Here is an 8,909-nt window from a genome sequence, read left to right on the forward strand (position 1 = left end):
AAATCTCGAATATGTTCCAAAACAGGCATTTAAACTATATTATTTATTTATAAAACTGAGGATCAGGACAGTTTACATAAGAGTACAGACAAGGAACTTTAGGGCCTGCCCTTGCGCAGCTCACAGTTGACCTTTTGCACTCCTTGAAACTCTTGGTGAGAGAAAGTAGGAATAGAAAAATGTTAAATGAATAAATTTGGAAGTGCGGAGCATCACACAGGAGGGGAAGGGAGGAAAGAGGGAAAGGGAATGAGAGAAAGATGTGCACAAATGCAGTTATAGATAGTAAGTTCGAGTCTGAGCTGGGATGAGAACTTAATTGCTGTCAAGAGTTTCTCTCCAAATAAGGACACAAAATAAAAAAGAGCGGTCTAACAGAGTAGAGAGAAGCAGCATCATATAAATGTTGTTTGGGACACTTTGGTTCCACGTTCCATGGTTGTGGGTTTTAGGACAATGGGTTTTCCAGGCTCAGAGGTAGGGCCCATTTGCAAATACAATTCCTGGCAAAGAGTCTTCTCGCCAAAGATTACAAGCAGAGGGCCTGCTGGGGACACCAATCCATTTCCCCAGGGGACAGCGGGGGCCACAGTTGCCCCATTGCATCGGTTCTGCTGCTGATGCAGGGTTCCTGCGGCAGGCTCATGTGATTGAAGGCATCCTTTCATACATAAGCCAACCAGGGATGGAAGCCTCCAGAGAAGTTCTACCCTGGGCAACGTTAATCAGGACGTCGTCCACCAAGCCCTCTAGGATCTGTCTGAAAAGGGCAGGTTCAGTCCAATACAGACCCTGGGCTGGTAGGCACAAGAGAAGGCTGATGTAGTCCAGGACTAAGTGGGTGTCCCCTTTGCAAGCTTTAGATCCTATGGGAAGTGGTTTCTGCCATCAGTGGAGTTTTCCTGGGCAACTTTCAGTTCTGCTGTGAAGGTTCTGTGGCATTTTAGGAAGGGACTGGATTGTGGAAGAACTCCTCTTCAAAATGTTATAAGGAACCACGCTTTAGCTATCTCTGTGGGTACTAGGGTTGCCAGCCTCCAGGCTGGAGAGCTCCCGGAATCGCAACTGGTCTCCAGGCCACAGAGATCAGTTCACCTGGAGAAAATGGCTACGTTGGGGATTAGATTCTATGGAATTCTGCCATGCCAAGGTCCTTTCCCTCCCCAAACCCCACTTTCTCCAGGTTTCTCCAGGTTTCACCCCTCAAATCTCCAGGAATTTCCCAACTTGGAGCTGGCCACCTTAGTGGGTACAGAGACTTTTGGTCTTGGCTTTGGAATGGGCTTGATGCCCCAATATAAATTATCCAAGGGCTTCGTTCAAAGGCACAAGATGAAACAACCTTGAAAACCCTAGAGCTTGTCGAAGGAGGAGAGGAAGGAATTTTGGAACTCAAGCCATCCGGAAAAGATCTGAGTGTCTGCCCCTCCCTTCTGAGGTATTTTGAAAAGCTCTGAGCTTGCGAAAGCCATGAAGGTGGAAGGAATTTGGGAACCCAAGCCAACTGGGAAAGACCTGCTAAGCAAGTGTTTGAAAAGCTCAGGGCTCGCCAGAGGCACGAACCACAGAAAAAGATCCAAAGGGTGTTTGACCTTTGAGCCTGTTCGGTCTTATGGGCTATGAAGATGATCTTCTTGGACAAGAAACATTGATTGTTGGAGAATATCTCTCCATTTTCCAGAAAAAAGAACAGCTGGGAGCAGCTGTGCCATTCATTTCCAGACAGATTTTCTTTAATTTTTGTGCTGCTCTACAGGTGAAGGTACACAATTTTATATATAATTATTTACATTAAACCACTTTGAGTCCCCGTGTCACAGACAAAGCGGTATAAAAGTGTATAGATAAATATAGTAAATCTGGTGGAAATTAAGCTGGTCTAATCTAGTTAAACCTGCATTCCCTGCCCCCTACGACTCCATGAATGCCACCTTGTGCTTGGTAGAGGAAACACAGTCTATAACTACAGTACATAGAAATAAACTGAATTTTCAAAAGTATTTCAAAACATCTCTCAGAATTTATTTGCAGCAGGTTTGCCACATTTTCAACTTTAAAAGTCAAAACATAACAAACATTTTCATTTTATTAATATGTTGCCACTGCTTTGAGAACGCAGAAAGCAAAAAAAGGGGGAAAAAAGAATGTCTTTCGGGTTGCCAACCCCCAGGTAGGCCAAAAACAACAGCGGGAGTTCCCCTGATTAACAAGGAAGCACAAACTGAAGAAAAAGACTGGGGAATGCAGTTAGAAGTAATGAATAATCAATCTATATTGTGCACTTTGCACAATATAGATTGATTAATCATTACTTCTAACTGCATTCCCCGGTCTTTTTCTTCAGGTTGCCAACCTCCAGGTAGGGCCTGGAGATCTCCCTGAATTGAAACTGATCTCCAGACTGCAGCAATCAGTTCCCTTGGGAAAAATGGCTGGTTTGGAGGGTGAACTTTATGGCATTATACCCTGCTGAGGTCCCTCTTCTCCCCAAAACTTTCCAGGCTCAACCCCCAAATTTCTAATAATTTCTCAATCTGAAGTTGACAACCTTACTGACCACTTTAAAACTATTTTGGTGATGTTCCACACTGAAGATAGTACCCCCCAAAAAATGACTGTTGTTTTGACAGCTGTAATCCCTGTGAGAGACGTTTCAGTTCTATGGGAAAAGAATATTGATATATCTGGATGATTATAAGCAGGGCTTTTTTTCTGGGAAAAGAGGTGGTGGAACTCAGTGGTGGAACTCAGGACCGCACAATGATGTCAGTTTGGGTCATCTGGAACAAGGGGGGAGTTTTTAAAGTTTAAATTTCCCTCAGCAAGGGCAATCTAAACTCCCCTCTGTCTGGAGATCAGGGGGCGGGGCCACTGGCCATGTGACCAGTTTCAAGAGGTGCCGGAACTCCGGTCCTCCACGTTCCCGCTGAAAAAAAGCCCTGATGATAAGAGTATCCCCTAAATAGGCAATTCATGTGAAGTTCTGGGATTTTAGGGCAGATCTATAAATGAGAACGAGCAACTGAAATTTGAATTGACAGAAGAAAGCTGAAATTTATCTGGGTCAGTGAGAATTTGAGGTATAATCTATTTGAACTGTTGTATTCTAGGAATCGGATGTGATGTGGTTGTTTATCTTAGGATGTGTGTTTTTCTCTCCACTTCTCTGCTTGTATCTTTGTGGTTTTGTTCAAACACAGCATCAGTGCCCAGCGCTCTGTCATCCAAAATCTTGTCATGCTGCCTCTGGAATTCCTAGCGGAAGTGGGTAGCATGCAGCTGTAATCCCTGTGAAAGACCTTTCAGTTCTATGGGAAAAGAATATTGATATATCTGGATGATTATATGGGACAAATACTTCTGAACATCTCAAACTTCTGTTGCTTAGGGAGCAATGTAGAGCTTCAGTAAATAAAAGTAAATATATGCTAGAACTTATGCTTTGTGGGCAGAGCTGTTCTAGCAACATTACTGGAATTCCTTTTGAAGTATTTTAAGGAAGGACATAACCAAACAGTAGTACATTTACACTTACATTCATGTCTTCCTTTTGTGTATAATGTGTTTTCCTCCTGATTTGCAAGTTCTGAAACATTATTATATCTGATTCTGTCTGAAAAGTCTCTGAGCTACTAAAGCAGAGCATGTATTGCATGTTTTACAGAAAGCCCCAGATTCCGCATTCTCTCTAGGGTTGCCAGCCTCCCGATGGGGCCTGGAGATCTCCTGGAATTATAACTGATCTCCAAACTACAGAGACTAGGTCCCCCTAGAGTTGCCGTGGCATGGCCTGGCAACTGATAGTGGACTTACTGGGTGGGTGGGGGCCTTGCTCGTGATGTAATGACATCACCAGTGACACATTGATGTCACTCCCAGTGTGTTTGAATGTCAGCCCATCACTGGGGATGCTAGAAATGCTTTAGCATTTGGGCAAAACTCTATGGTTAAACTAGGGTTGCCAGGCCCCTGGAGCCCAAACCTGGGGTTTGCCAGGTCCCTTTATACCCCTGGTGGGCACCTGGGAGCCATGCACTCACCTTGCCACTCAGGGGCTTTCTTTTTCACATGCACAGATAGTGTGGGCATGCTCCCTGCTTGTGTGATGATGTAACTTCTGGATGTGATGTCACCACATGGGCATGAAAGGCCAGCCAGAAGCACTCATGCACTCACCAAGGGCCGGATTGAGCCCTGCAGGGCATGGTTCTCCCCAAAACGAGCCCGCTGTGGATGCAGGAGTGCATGGCATGGCTCGGGGTGCTAATGCGCCACTGCGCAGGGGGGCGCACCCTGGGGGAGCGTCCCCCACCAGCCAAGTAAGTGGGCGTGGGGGTGGAAGGGTGAGAGCAGGAGATCCCCTGCCCCGGCGGGGAAATGGTAACCCTAGGTTAAACCCAGTGTGCTGACATCACTCCTTGTGCACTCAGAAGTGACATTAGCACATTGGCAAGGAATGGTGGAGACACTCTAGCATTTGGGCAGTCGCCTGGTGAAGCTTGGAGGTCACTTCTGGGCACATGTGGAAGTGACATCAGCATGTCATGATGCTTCCCTTCGGCCCTAATTTTCGCATTCACTCCCCCCCACACACACACACACTGGAGACCTAAGCAGTGACATGGAGTTTCAACTGGCCGCAGGAGATCCCCCACCTGACCAGAGAGATGACAACCCTAGTTCCCCTGGAGGAACTGGCCGCTTCAGAGCATTGACTGTATTGTATCATATCCCACGAAAGTCATGCCCCTCAACAGCCCCCACCCCCTAATCTCCAGAAATCTCCCAACCAAGAGTTGGAAACCCTAATTCTGTCTGAGCACCAGACATCTATTGCTGAAAATACACTGAAAGATGTTCACCCGCCCTGGTCTTCCTGTTGTCCAGTTAATTTATGGAAATATTTTCAGTGTTATTGGTCTGGCAGAAGCTGTAAATGCATATAAAATGGACATTGGAGCAAGTGGGAGACTCAGAAGTTGTGTTTACCATTCAAAATGCCCAGCCCTTCCAGCCTTTAGGGTTACCAATCTATGGGAGATCATGGAGAGTTCTTCTGTAATTGCAGAGGTCATTTTCCCTGGAAGAAATGGCAGCTTTGGAGAGGAGCAGGGCTTTTTTTCAGCTGGAATGCGGTGGAACAGAGTTCCGGCACCTCTTGAAAATGGCCACATGGCCAGTGGCCCCGCCCCTTGATCTCCAGACAGAGGGGAGTTTAGATTGTCCTCTGCACTGAGCAGCGTGGAGGGCAATCTAAACTCCCCTCTTTCTGGAGATCAGGGGGCGGGGCCACGGGCCATGTGACCATTTTCGCCACGGGCGATTTAAACTTTAAAAAACTCCCCCCTTGTTCCAGCTGACCCAAAGTGATGTCATTGTGGGGTCCTGGGAGCGTGCGTGCACTTTGCATGCGTGCATGTGGTACCGGAGGCACCACCTCCTGCCAGGAGTTGCCCCCTATGCTGGCAGCCCACTGAGTTCCACCACCTCTTTTCTCAGAAAAAAAGCCCTGGAAAGGAGACATTATGTCCCTGCTGAGCTCCCTCCCCAAACTCCACCCTTGCCGGACACTCTTCCCAGGAATTTGCCAGCCCAAAGTTACCAATTCTATTCTTAGTCTTGTCTTATATCTTTTTTGGCTTTGGTGACACTCACTTGCTCCAGATGTGAGCGATTGTGGCAGCAGTGGCAAATGGAAGAAAAAAGTGACTTTAAAACCTGTGCCATGTTTCATCTCAAGCTGGCTTGGACAGGCTGCCATTCCGGAGTCAATATTAGTTATAAGTTGCCCAATATAAGTAAAGCTTGATGGTTTCACACTTTGGAGCTATTCTTTTGCAATTTCCGAAAGCTAATATTGCAGCTTCAGTAAGAATTACTATCATTTTTATAATTCCAGGGGAGAAAATAATCTTCCCATGACCATGGGCTCTCTTTGCACAATGGCAGGGTGGAGGTGGGGAATGCTGCAAGACAGCACATGCCACTTTGCTTATTGAACACATTTTTTTTTTACTACGATTTTACGACTTCTCCCCGTCACAAGACCTCAGAGCTGTTTTTGCTGCCAGAAATCAGCTTCTAAGCACTGGCCAATGTGTGGCTGAGGTCCTAATTCCAAAACGGTCTCCAGGTTTGCACCAAAGAGGCAAGGCCTTAGCCCTGAAAGGAAATGAAAGAGGTGCAGGAACTGGTTGTGATAGAATGGCCCTCAAAGCATGGATGAGCAATAGGCAGGAAGATAGGAGAAATTGATCACAGGTAGCAGTATTGGGAAGTTGGGGACCAGGTGAGAATAGGACCTCAGAGCCAAGCTACAAGTGACGAATTACACTTGCCTGGCAAGTGAACAGACTCACGTGTATTCCTTCCTGTTCACTTGCCCTCCACTTGCGCTCCACTTGAGGGCAAGTGAACACATGAGTCTGTTCACTTGCCAGGCAAGTGTAATTCGTCACTTGTAGCTTGGCTCTCAGTCATGAGCTCTTGCTCACCTGAGTAGAGGGAATGTTAATATGGCTCTTAGGGTTGTCAAGTCTCTTTACCTCCCGGTGGGAGGGGCAGACCCAGCAGTCACCTTATCAACTTCCGTGTGTGGAGTGCGGGAGCACTCCTGGGGCCTGCGCGATAACATCACTCCTGGGAGTGACGTTGTCGCACCACACCAGGAGCGCACCTGGGAGGTCTGTTCCCCTACCTTTCCCCCCTGCCAGCCAGGTAAGTGGTGGCAGGGGGGGCGGGGGTGAGAGCGGGGGATCCCCCACCCCCACCAGGGGACCTGGCAGCCCTAATGTTATTTCCACAAGATTAGAATCGGTTATGAAGATTAGAATTCATACACTACAGTTTTCTGATTCTAGCAGTGACTTTCCGAAGGAGGACATGAATGTTATAGCCTCCTCTTAGGAGGTTTTTTTTGGCTTCAGCTGTTACTCAGAGGGAGATACTACCTTTTAAAATGGAAGTCCCATTTATTTATTTCTCTCAGCAATCCTTACAACGAAGTTCAGCCTGGTTGTTCCCCTCTTGCAAATTTGGGGTTGTTGGCTACACAGAAAGCCTAACACAAGGGTTCATGGATGAAGGAAGATTTGCAACAGGGTTCTCCCAGCTCATCAATCAAAAGTCTCCACAAGCACAGAGCCTGGATTTGTGGCGGTATTGCTATTAGCAGCAGTAGTAGACACAACCCACTAGGACTTGCAATGGAGAAGAAATCATTTCTCCCACCCACAGGCCCCCACTTCCTCTTTGCTTGCTCTGTATTGGATATGTTATTATTAGGTAGTTGTGGACAGCTGTAAGCTCAATAAATATGGGACCCATGATTGCATGATCATTTGGGGTAGCACTCTGGACCCACGCAATGGTTGTATAATCTGTAACTACAACAAATGTTTTTAAAACCCATGGCTTAGTTCAAATCTTGAACAGATTAAAAAAGATTTTTAATCCATATTTTCATTTATATATAAAACTGATAGACACTTTACATATGAAGAACGTATGTGAGGAATTTATTGCCCCCACACCTTATAGCAACCAATCAACTAGAGCAAATTAATCTCTTTTACTGAACTCATGCCTTGACCTCAATAGTCCCAATCTTGGAAGCTAAGCAGGGTCGGCCTTGGTTAGTAATTGGATGGAAGACCTCTAACGAAGACCAGAGTTGCAGAGGCAGGCAATGGCAAACCACCTTGGTTAGTCTCTTGAGACCACCAGGGGTCACCGTGAGTCAGCTATGACTTGATGGTACTCTCCACCACCACTGAACTGATAGGAACAGGAAAAAGAAGTCAAGGGAGAGCAAGATTTAAGAAACAATATTCACATCTCTTCTCTCTTTGAACATTCAAAATAATTGCAGACTACCTCAAACAGCATGTAATTTATCTGAAGGTATGCACACCTCAGTTTTTTGGGGAATTGTTTACGTGGGGTCATGTTTTTCTCAGAAACAACTGGCCAACTTTACAACCTGAAATCCATGTGCACCACTGATTTCCTCGCTCTCCTGGGATAACAAGTTAAAGGAGGGCCTATGGTATTCTGGCTTTTGGGAGGTAGCAGTCATACAAGATCAGCAGGTTCTGGAGTCAAGCTTTGCTCTAAGAAGTTATCAACATCAGTTAATCACCATCGTATTATGGAGAGATGCATTTGGCAGAATGAACATTCCATGGCTTTGTTTTCAAAGTCTGACAGCATATGATGCTTCCGCTGGTCAGCATGTCTTGACCACAAAATCTCATCAGTCAGACATACCACAGAGGAAACAGGTCTAATATTGCACAGAGATGCATTTGACAGAAAGGGACATTCCACAAGGATGTTTTCGAAGTCTGGCATAAGACTATGCTTCTGCTAATCAACATGTTTTCTTCACCACAAAATCTCATCAGTCAGACATACCACAGAGGAAACAGGCCCGGTGCATTTATTAACTTGTTGCAATTAAGATGTGTACTGATATTAATGCATAAGAGGACCAAATAGCCCTTAGGTGACTCTTCAGAAAAAGAGGGGGATTACTAAGGAGTTGCACATCGTGTGGTTCTGTATAGTTTCCTCTGGTGGCACAGAAGACATGGATTGTGTGGTGTGTGTTTAAACGGCTGTATAAAATATTCAGCTAATCCATTATGTGCAAGATAAGGACCTGGATGCCATTTTATTTCAAGGATCTCTGAAATCCATCAGAACTGAAATGAGGCCCATTATCGCTAACTAATAAAAAAAAACCCTTATCCCACACCGGCTCAAAGTGCCAAGGGGGTGGCAACATATGACTTACCATCCGTGGCTGTCGTACGGCTAAGAGTGTTGGGTTGGGGAAAGCAATGGTGAACTACCCTGTAAAAACTTCACTGCGAAACTCTATGGATCAATCTCAACAAGCTACAAAC

Source organism: Eublepharis macularius, chromosome 5 (genome assembly GCF_028583425.1).
Source record: "Eublepharis macularius isolate TG4126 chromosome 5, MPM_Emac_v1.0, whole genome shotgun sequence".
NCBI lineage: Eukaryota > Metazoa > Chordata > Lepidosauria > Squamata > Eublepharidae > Eublepharis > Eublepharis macularius.